Consider the following 11,671-nt stretch of genomic DNA (forward strand, 5'->3'; position numbering starts at 1 on the left):
CATCATTTTGGATCTTGACTTTATCATCCACTGTGTTAACTCTCCTTCCTAGATTTATTAGTATACCATCCTTTATCCAAGTCATTTATCAAAATGTTACACAGACAAGGACCAAGCACAATTTCCTGGGTTACTTCACAGGAAACCTCCTGCCATATTGACGTTGAACCATCAACAACTAGCCTGTGAATTTCACCATCCAACCACTTTTGAAGCCATCTGCTTGTATTATTGTCTAATCTATATCTTTCCAGTTTCCCCCTCCAAAGTAGGATGAGATTTTTTATCAAAATATTTGCTAAAAATCTAGGTAAATTATATCTATAGGGGTGGCTAGGTGGCCCTGGAGTCAGGAGGACCTGAGGTCAAATCCGACCTCAGACACTTAACACAAAAACTAGCTGTGTGACCTTGGGCAAGTCACTTAACCCCAATTGCCCTCCAAAAAGCAAAAAAAAATTTTAATTATATTTATAATATTTGGTGCTGTATCAATTCATTTTGTCTCATTATGCTTAATTTTTACAAGTTTTGTGGAAGGAGAGAGGAGGGATAGAGTTAGAAATAGTGAAGGCAAAAAAGAGAGAAAAAGATCTTTTTTAATTCATAGAACATAACAAATCATAGGAATAAAATATAATTTCATCAAACAAAACAATGAAACTACATACCAAACTTTTGGAATGTAGCAAAAGCATTCAGTAGTAAAAAATATTTTGATCAATAAAAAAAAGAACAGTTCAATCAACTGAACATGCAACTAAAAATGCCACAAAAGCAACAAAACAAAACCAAAAGAAAGATAAATAAATACAAAAATAGAAGTTCTGAAAAATCAAAAGAAATAAAACAAAATTGGGGAGAAAACATAGATTTCATAAATAAAACTAGGAAATAGTTTTTTGAAGACACTAATAAAATAGAGAAATTGTTAGCTAATTTGGTCCCCCTAAAAAAGGAAAATGAAATTACTAAAATAAAAAATGAGAGGAATTCACAATAAACGAAGAAGAAATATAGAAAATTACTAGAAAGATTTTACCCAATTATATGCAAATATAACTGATAATAAAATGGATTAATATTTACAAAACAATATACCAAGATTAACAAAAAAAATAAAAAATTTGAAGAACCTAATCCAGAAAAATAAATTGAACAAGTCATAAATGAACACCCAAGGAAAAAAGTCCCCAGGCCCAAATGGATTTACAAGTCAATTCTATCAAACATTCAAAGAACAATTAGCTATATTACACAAGTTGTTTTCAAAAACAGGGAAAGATGGCATCCTGCCAAACTCTTTCTATGAGATAAATATAGTCCTAATGTTCAAACCAGGAGTTGATAAACAATAATAATGGCTAGCTCTTATATAGTCCTACTATGTGCCAGACACCGTGTTAAGTGTTTTATTATCTCATTTAATCTTCACAATAACCCTGGGAAGCAAATGCTATTTTTATATCCATTTTGCAACTGAGGAAACTGAGGCCAAAAGAAGTTAAGTGACTTGTCCAACACAGCTAGTAAGTATCTGAGCCTAGCTTTAAACTCAACTCTGTCAGTCAGTCAATAAACATTTATTATGAGCCTACTACGTGCCAGGCACTGTCCTAAGGATGCTCTTTTTATAAAAGAGGCAAAAGACAATGTCTGCCCATACGGAGCCCATAATCTAGTGGGGGAGCAAACAAATATGTACAAACAAGTATATGCAGGATAAATAAGAAATAATTAAAAGAGGGAAGGAATTAAAATTAAGAGACGTTGAGAAAGATTTCCTGTAAAAAATGGAACTGAAGGAAGCCAGAGAAGTCAAGAGGAAAAGATGAGGAAGGAGAGTGTTCCAGGCATCGGGGACAGCAGGAGGAAATGCCTAGGTATGCCTGGGTATCTTGCTTATGGAACAGCAAGAAGGCTAGTGTTGTTAGATCAAAGAATAAGTTGCAGAGAATAATAAGGTATAAGAAGACTGGAGAGAAAGGAGGGGGCTAGATTATGAAGGACTTTGAACACCAAGGAGAGGATTGTGCATTTGACTGTAGAGATGCTTGGGAGCCAGTAAAATTTATTGAGTCCTCCTGACTCTAATACCTATATTCTATCTACTGAACCACCCAGCTTCCTTAAAACAGAAGGCTGTTTCTGCTTTAAAGTCAATATCTCTAATGGATATTGATATAAAATTTTCCATAAAATGCCAACCAAAAAAAGCCATAGCAATATATTAGAAAGATTATATATTATAATTAAGTTGGATTTTTTCAGGGTTTTGTCAATATTAGTAAAATATCAACATAATAAACAATAGGGATAGGGACAGGACCTATGATTTCATTTGTACAGGAAACCCTAATTCCAAGGCAAATTATAACTCCTGTTAGAAGTTGGTATTGTCTATACTAGTAGCATCAAGCCTAAACAGAAACATGGCCCACTTAGTCATACATAAATGAAGAATGTAGGCTGTATATTAACTTAGAAAAATAATTATTAACATTATCAATGTTGTATTGTATTTTGGGGGCAGCTATGTGCCATGGATAGAGTTCTGGGTCTAGAGTAAGAAATACTCTTCTCTGTGAGTTCAAATCTGGTCTCAGATACTTATTAGCTGTGTGACCCTGGGCAAGTAACTTAACTCTTGTAAGTAACTTAACTCAAGTAACTTAAAAAAAAACTGCTTGCCTCAGTTTCCTCATCTGTAAAATGAGCTGAAGAAGGAAATGACAAACTATTCCAGTAGCTTTGCCAAGAAAATCCCAAATTGGGTCACAAAGAGCTAGACATGACTGAACAACAACAACAGCAAAAATTGTATTTTCATTTATGTTGTTAAATATTTCTCACTGGGGCATCCAGGTGGCGCAGTGAGTAGGAGGGCCGGCCCCAGTGTCGGGAGACCTGGGTTTGGTTCCGGGTTCAGATACTTAACACCCACACAAAATAACTGGTCGTGTAACCTTGAGCAAGTTACTTAGCCCCAATTGCTTAGGGGCAGCCAGGTGACACAGTGAATAAGAGCGCCGGCCCCAGTGTCAGGAGACCTGGGATAGGTTCAGGCCTTCAATACTTGGCACCCACACAAAAATAATAACAACTGGCTGTGTAACCTTGAGCAAGTTACTTAACCCTGATTGCTTTAATATATATACATATGTATTTCTCATTTACATTTCCATCTGGTTCTGGTGGCACTCTATACAATTTATAACCCTAGAGAAATTGCCTAGAACATTAAGAGGTTAAGTGGCTTTCCCAGAGTCACATAGTATGTGTCAGAGCCCTGACTTACATGCAGCTATTCCTGTCTTTGAAGCCAGCTTTCTCCCCAATACTCCACACTACCTCTCATAATTAACATATTATTACCAAAAAATCAGATTATTATAGTAGTAGAAGAATAAAAAAGCTTTCAATAAAATATAACTCCCTTTTATGTTAAAAGCATTTAGGGGTGGCTCAGCGAGTAAGAGCACCGGCTCCAGTGTCAGGATGACCTGGATCAAATCCGGGCTTTTAGATACTCAGCACCACACCCAGAAATAACTGGCCGTGTAACCTTGAGCAAGTTACTTAACCCCAATTGCTTTAAAAAAAAAAGCATTTAAAAACACAGCACTAAAAGGATTTTACCTTAATATATACAGTAAACAGTATCCACCTAAAACTGTCTTTAATAAACAATTGAGTCCTTCCCAGTAAGACCAGGACTCAAACAAGGATATTCATTGTCAGCCCTAGTATGTGATATGCTTCTAGAAGGGCATAGATAGCTTCCTGTAATCAGGAGGCTGACCATCCCACTCTACTTTTCTTTCATCATAGCTCATCTGCAGTATGTTGTTCAGTTCTGAGTGACAGTTTTAAGAAAAATGTTTAGGTGCTGAAGAGCCTCAGCCAGTATGAAGCAGTTAGGGTAGCACAGTAGAGTTCTACTGGAGTCAGGAAGACCTGTGTTCAAATCTGGCTTCAGACACTTAATAACTATCACTTAAACTCTGTCTGCCTTGGTTTCTTTATCTTTAAAATGGGGGTTACAAAAGCACCTGTTTTCCAGTGTTGTTGTGAGGATCAAAAGAGATAATATTTGTGAAGTTCTTTGAAAACTTTAAAATGTTATATAAATACTAGCTATATTATATGAGAATTTGTTGAAGGAACTATGAATGCTGAGCCTGAGACAGAGAAGATTCAGCAGGGACATAATAACTGTCCTCAAGTATTTTAAAAGCTGTCATGTAAACTAAGAAATAGATTTATGCTTGGTCCCTGAGAATAGAACTCAAAACAATTAGGCAGGAATTACAAAGTAACAAATTTAGGCTTAAAATACAGAAAAACCTCCTAATAATTAGAGCTATCCCACAGTGAATGTGCTGCCTCAACAGCTAATTGGTTCTTCCTTGCTGAAGATTTTTGCAAAGAGCAGATGACTACCAGTTGGGTAAGTTACAGTAGAAATTGTGTTTGATAATTACTGGTGTCTTCTTAGTCAACTTTGAGAAAAAAATAGCACGGTGATTTTTTTTATTCCTAGCATTGTATTACAGAAGAAAAGAAGCATTAACACTCATAATAATGGCCCTTTGGGTGGCCAGGTAGCACAGCGAGTAAGAGCACCGGCTCCAGTTTTGGGATGACCTGGGGATCAAATCAGGGCTTAGATACTCAGCACCACACCCAGAAATAACTGGCCGTGTAACCTTGAACAAGTTACTTAAGCCCAATTTCTTAAAAAAAAAAAATGGCCCTGATTCATCTCAAGGTTAAAATGTGTTCAGTATAAACAGTCCTTATACTGCAAGAAAAATAAGAGCTAGATTAAAGTAGCGTTAGATGTGTTTGGAGGTAGTTAAATGGACAGACACAAAGAGTAGCCAATAATGCCTTCTTGTCAGCTTGGAAAGAGGTCTCTGGTGGAGTTCTGAGATTCTTTTTAGGCCCTGTGTTTAAACATTTTTTCAGTGTTGGGAAAACAACTTTAAAAAGCTTAAGAACCCTGATCAATGCAATGACTAATTGTGATTCCAAAGGACGGATGATGAAGCATGCTACTCATCTAATGATATTTATCCTTCATTTATAAAGAGGACCAAGGACATCATGAGGTGATGTCTTGATTCACTTGTGAATTGGATTTAAGTGAGTTAGAGTTCTGAAAAGTCATCAACCTCACTCTGAGTTATCGAAGTCCAATGGCAGGGCAAATGTCAGGATGACTATGGCCCAGGATACTGGAGATGACCTTGGCTTTGTCAGTGTCTGACCAAGTTCTAAGTACTCCACAGTGGCTTCTTCAGGCACATTCGTGGATTTTGGAACAAATGATCCTCTTCTGCCCATTCTGCCCAGGGAAGTCTTTACATGCTTGGAACAGACATCCTCTAACCCACTAATAGGTTTGAGGCCTGTTGATTACCTTCAACCTGGGTTAGCCCATCTACTAAGAAGGTTTTACCAGGGTTGTGGTCATTTTGCATACTACAGCTTCAGAGTTGAGTGAAAGGTAGACATCAAAGGTGGATGAGCAACCCTGAAAAGAGCTCAGCAAACCCTCATAGCAGAAGTGATAATCCTCCCTTAACACCCCATATACCCTTGCTACCCATCTACTATTAAGAGATAATGGATCCAAAGTACAGATTAACAAACATATTTTTTTAAGATGTGGCCCCAATAGGAATTTGTTTTGCCTGACTGAATATTCAAAGAGCTTTATTTTTCTTTTCTTTTTTAAGATGGGAGAGATGGAGGAGACTAGGGAAGGTATAGAAAAAAGAAAAGAGAAAAGAAAAGAGGTCATTAAAATACTTTTTTTTTAATTGCACAGAAGAGAACAGAAAGAAGACCAGAAATAATCATGGACAAGTGGGACAGCTTTACATGTTACATGTAGAATTTATTATGTATTTAGAAGAAAAACAATTGGTACATAGGAGAGATCTGCAGTTTCATTTACAATCTTCTCTTATACTATGTATATAGAAATAATCGTTTTATTTGGTCTTTGCTAAGTTCAGAATATTAAATAGGTAGATTAACATTAACCTGTAACCTGTGGCCCAAAGCAATTCTAGACTCATATGAACCCTAGTCTATTTCTTGATGGACTCTTTCCAATTAATACTCTTTTGTTAGTATTCCTACTTAGGATTCCCTCCCATATAGTCACTTTGAGCCTGAATGCCAGCCTGGGGTTGAAGCTTCACCATGCAGAAAAGGAACTCTGAGAAACTAGAGTCATGCCTTTCATCCCTCAGTATGTTCCACCTTTCCAAAGGACCTGAACTATATAGCTCCAGACTTAAAGCATCACCCTCAAGTTGTAGCCATCGCTAAGTAGGGAAAGAGCCAAGGTCCAGAGAATCACAGCATCTCAGAGTTGGAAGGAACTTCTGAGACTACCAAATCCAACCCATATTTGAACAAGAATTCCCTCTATAACCTATGTGACAAGTGGTCATCCAAACTTTGCTTGAATAACCCCAGTGAAAGGGAACTCACCTCCCAGAGCTGTCCAACTCAATTTTAGATAGCCCTAATGGTTAGGAGTTTTTTCTTCACATTATACCTAAATTTCCCTCTTTGGAAGTTCATCTCTATCCTTTGCTTAAAAATTCTTTCCCTAATATTTGCTTCACTTGATTCTGCACATTTGTTCAGAGGGTTTTGGCTTTTTGGTTGTTATTGTTCAGGTAGGAGGGGCCTGGAGAAAGGAGAGAAAATAAATGCTTGTTAATGCAAAAATTAATCAAATTAAATTTAAAAACAAATTCTTCCTCAAGTTATAGTTAAGGAAGTACTTGCCTTTCAACTTACTCTAAGTTTTCATAATTTAACTTTTAATGTTTAGGTCAAGTATTTGGAATTTGCGGTATATGGTATAAGACTGTGGTGTCAAACAAATTAAAACAATCCCTGCAGGCCACATATTGATGTAGAAAACCACAAATTAGGGGCAGGTAGGTAGGTAGCTTACTGGATAGAGTACCAGCCCTGGAGGCAGGAGAACCTGAGTTTAAATCTGACTTCAGACACAGTAGCTGCATTACCCTGGGCAAATCATTTAACCCTGGTTGCCTCAAAAAAGAAAACCACAAATTAACATTATATGTATATATATACATATATATTGCACTGAATTTTTATTTCTCTTGCTAAACATTTTCCAATTTAATTTTATTCTTGTTTGGGTTAAACTCAGGAGTTTTTCTCCCTCTGTGTTTGACACTGATGATATAAGATACTAGTCTACCATGCCTATCCTGACATAGTTTAAGATCACACTAACTTTTGTGGCTTCCATATTGGATCAATATTGTTGATTCATTAAACTTGCAGTATACCCCCTAGATCTTTGCTGTCTAGTTCCATCCACCTTGTTACATACTTGTGACTTACATTTATTTCCATTAAATTCCATTACATTATTTCCATTTCTCTAATTAGATTTAGCTCAAAGAAATTAAATGGTTTTGTTAAGTGTTCCAGAGCTGGTAAGGAGCAGGAGCAGAGATAAACCCAGGTGTCCTGAATCCTGGCCCAATGCTCTTTTCATTATAACCACACTGCCCCTACAATGAGGTGATTATGGGATACTAACTTTTTCAGTTACACAAGTGAGTTTAGCCCCTTCTTTGTCCAGATCTTTTTCTTTCTCCCTGACTACTTAAAAGGTCTACATTATCTTCTACCTGGCCCCCATGACTGGTTCAGCCTATCACAGATGTCATCATCACTGAGTCAACATATAAAAGGGAAAAATCAGAAATAAAATCATAGAAACCTATACAATTACCACAGTCAGGTAGGCAGGGCTACTGAGTTTGGGAAGAAGCAGGCAGCAAGTATAAAGATTCCAAGAGAAAGGGAAGAACTCTGTGTGAAAGAACAACAGAAATGTGAGGCTCAGTTGTTCCTGGGTGTTTTGTTTGTGTGTCTCTGTGATCCCTTGTGTTATGTGCATTCCTGGGTAAGTCCTATGTGCTATACCATGCTGTGAATAGCCTGAGGACTTGGGTACAGTGAACACCATAGGGGTGGGCAAAAATGACATGGTCCATAGCAAGATCAATAATGGCTATTTCCAAGGTTGCAAGTTCCAAGGTAAATGTTTAACAACCAGCTTTCTGGGAAAATTATCATCATTATTGTTTTCCATTACTTTCTTAAGTCTAGACAATCAAGAAAACAACAAATCAAGTCCTGATTTGTATCATTTGCCAATTTCCAAGATGTAAATGCTCACACTGAAAATTTAACAATCAACTCTCTCTAAGCAATACAGGCCAGCTCCAGCACACCACTAGGTGCAGCTTCAACACCACTTTCTTTGCTCTTCTCTATTCTCTCAGGTATACCAACATCAGAGATCATAAAGCCCCAATATATAATTATATATAGATATATAACTATAGCAACCAACTCCTGTTACATTAATTTATCATTTCTGTCCTGATCACCCAACTACTTGAAATAAACAGAACTGGGGAAATATTAACCCAAATAAGACAGTCTGACTGTGAATGAACCACTCTTTCTTCATTCCAGTCCATCCCCCCACACATATGTGTATGTTCATATGTCCCACTTCACCCCCATTCCTGTAATACAATGCATTGAGTTTTCCATATGGATCCAATTCTCAACTTTTTGATATTTGCATTGTTTTATTCACTTATGCATTCATGACTTCATTTGTTCATTCATTCAAAAAAGATGAACTTACTAACACCTACTCATCATAAGGTACTAGGCTAGACTCTAGGGGAGTTAGGAGATAAATAAGATAGAGAGGAAAATAACAGTACTGTCATTTTAGTTTGATTTCTTCACAAAAACATTCATGTACATATTGTACACAAATTCACATACTCTCCCTTCCCCTACACCACCCACAAATAGCTTTGTGGTATTTATTTACTTTTAAAATTAAGGTGATTTAGAATTAATCTTGTTTTGGAGAATTTCATAGCACCTGACTAGATAACTTAAAACACCCTAGGGTGCCATCAAACCAGGTTTGGAAATTTTTACTCTAGGGCCCAGGGAGGAAAATGAATCATTAACTACTGATAAATATAAAACATAACACAGAACCAAAGAAAATACATGGAACCTCCGTGCCAAAAGCTACAAGAAACATAGAGAATAGTTTATTGCATCCCTAGGCCTCTCCTGCCCCCTTTCTCCCTGGGGCTCCCTTTCCATACCTCTGCCCTCTAGCCCCTGACCCAGCCCAAAAGAGAGAAGATGGTCATCTTCATAAAAACTGCCCCAAAAAAGCCATCATAATAATATGCATAGAACAGCTATACTGTCCCTAGTACTGTCCTAGAAGACATACAAGACACATACTGTGCCTTTGCTCCAGAAATTTGCAATATTTAAAAGGAGACAAAGCTTACAGGATATATTAAGCAAATAGTTGTTCTTGTTCATTTTTTTTTTCAGTTATGTCTAGCTCTTTGCAACTGCACTTGGGATTCTCTTGGCAAAGACACTGGAATGGTTTGCCATTTCCTTCTCCAGTCCATTTTACAAATGAGGAAACTGAGGCAAACAGGGTTAAGTGACTTGCCCAGGATCATACAACTAGTAAGTGTCTGAGGCCAGATTTGAACTCACAAGGAAGAATTTTCCTTACTCCAGGCTGAGAACTCTATCCATCGAACCACGTAGCTACGCTAGGCATTAAACAACTACAGAATGTTGCAAATTAGTGAAGCAATGTGGAATAATGGCACTAAATCTAGATTCAGGGGACCAGGGTTCAAATCCTGGCTTTTCTACTTACTACCTATATAGTAAGCACCTCAATTTTCTCTAAAATGAAGGGTTTGAATTAGGTGACTTCCTCAGATGAGAGCTATAAGGTCCTCTCCAGTTATAAGTCCATTACCCTTACCAAGAAATTACCTAGCCTCTGCTTAGAACCCATCAATGGAAAGAGTTCAGAGAGCTCACTATGACAGAACAAATCTAGCAACTAAGGGCTAAATGTTGGTCAGAGAAACCATCAAATATCAAGATCAGTTCACTCTGGAATAGTCAGAAAAGGCTGCTTAAGGATGGTATGTCTTTAACTGGGGCTTAGAATTCATATAAGGAGAGAGAAAGGACAAGAGCTTTAGAGGAGGAAAAAGAGGGCTATTCCAAAGATTCCTCCTCCTGAAGCACTAACAATAGTGAGCTAAGTAGAATCCTAAAATGCTATAGCTAAAGGAACAGACAAGTTTCCTTCAAATATGCTATTGAGCTTTTCCTGAAGGTTTGCCACCCTTAGAATGGCAGCAGGTTGGAACTCAAGGACCAGTCTTGAAATAGTCAATTCTGCCTTGGGCTTTAGTTTCAATTACAAAGTGAGTTGGTTGGGCTACATGGTCTCTAATGTCCATTCCAGCTCTAAAAACAACAATATCAACAGTCAACCCATGAATAGAGTGAATAGTGTACATGCAAATTATAGTATTTGGTATTGGGCAATCCTCCTGGCCTGTGAGCAAACTCAACTGATAACTCTGTTTGGTGTTATAAAGGTCTGAAGTAGCCTTGGACTTTCATCAGATTTCAAAACTTGACTCTGGTCTAGAAATACTGGCATACTAATGTGCTGCTGGTAGACCTGTGAATTGATCCATCCATTCTGGAAAACAATTTGGAACTATACTAGGAAATCAATTAACAGTATGTGCCTGGTGACCCAGTGATAGCACTATTGAACTATGCCTCAAGGAGAACAAAGACAGTTGGAAATAAACCCTATATAAATATGCATAACAGCACTTTTGTGGTAGTCCCTCCAAAACAAAACAAAATGAAACTACAAAGAAAGTGAGTGTCTATTGTTTGGAGAATGATTAAATAAATTATGGTATGTGAGTGCAGTATAATATGATTGAACTGTGAGATGCAACCAATAGGAAGAATTCCAAGAAATATGGAAAGACCTATAGTGAGAGATAACAAATAAAATAAGCATAACTAAGAGAACAATTTATGTGATGACAACAATAAGGTAATTTCTTTTTTTTTTTAAAGCAATTGGGGTTAAGTAGCTTGCTCAAGGTTACAAGGCCAGTTATTTCTGGGTGTGTTGCTAAGTATCTGAGCCCAGACTAAATCCCCAGGTCATCCCAACACTGGGGCCGTTGCTCTTACTCGCTGTGCTACCTGGCCAACCCTATAATAAGGTAATTTCAATGTTCCACTGAAATAAAGCAGAACTCTTGATAAATGTAATGATCAACAATAACTTTAGGGGACTGAAGACGAAACATATTCTAGCAGATAGGTAGTGGACTATAGGTACAGAATGAAGAATATGTTTTTAGGCATGGTCAATTTTTTTGTTTATTTTAACTGATTCTTTATTGCAAATGAGGGTTTCATTGTTGCTTGGGAGCTGGGAAGTAAAAATGAAGTGTCATTGGGAAACAACAGGTCAGATTCACAAGCATTTATTAAGCACCTACTATATGTCAGAAAAGGCAGCTAAATGGCTCTGTGGATAGAGTACTGGGCTTGAAGTAAGGAAGACCTGAGTTCAAATCCAGTCTCAAATTCTTACTAGTTGTGTGACCCTGAGCAAGTCACTCAACCTCTGTTTGCCTTAAACTACTGGAGAAGGAAATGACAAACCACTTCAGTATCTTTACCAAAAAAA

This window comes from Petaurus breviceps, unplaced genomic scaffold, assembly GCF_028583685.1.
Source record: "Petaurus breviceps papuanus isolate PSGF00001 unplaced genomic scaffold, PetGlider_PUasm1.0 90510, whole genome shotgun sequence".
In the NCBI taxonomy this organism is placed as follows: Eukaryota; Metazoa; Chordata; class Mammalia; order Diprotodontia; family Petauridae; genus Petaurus; species Petaurus breviceps.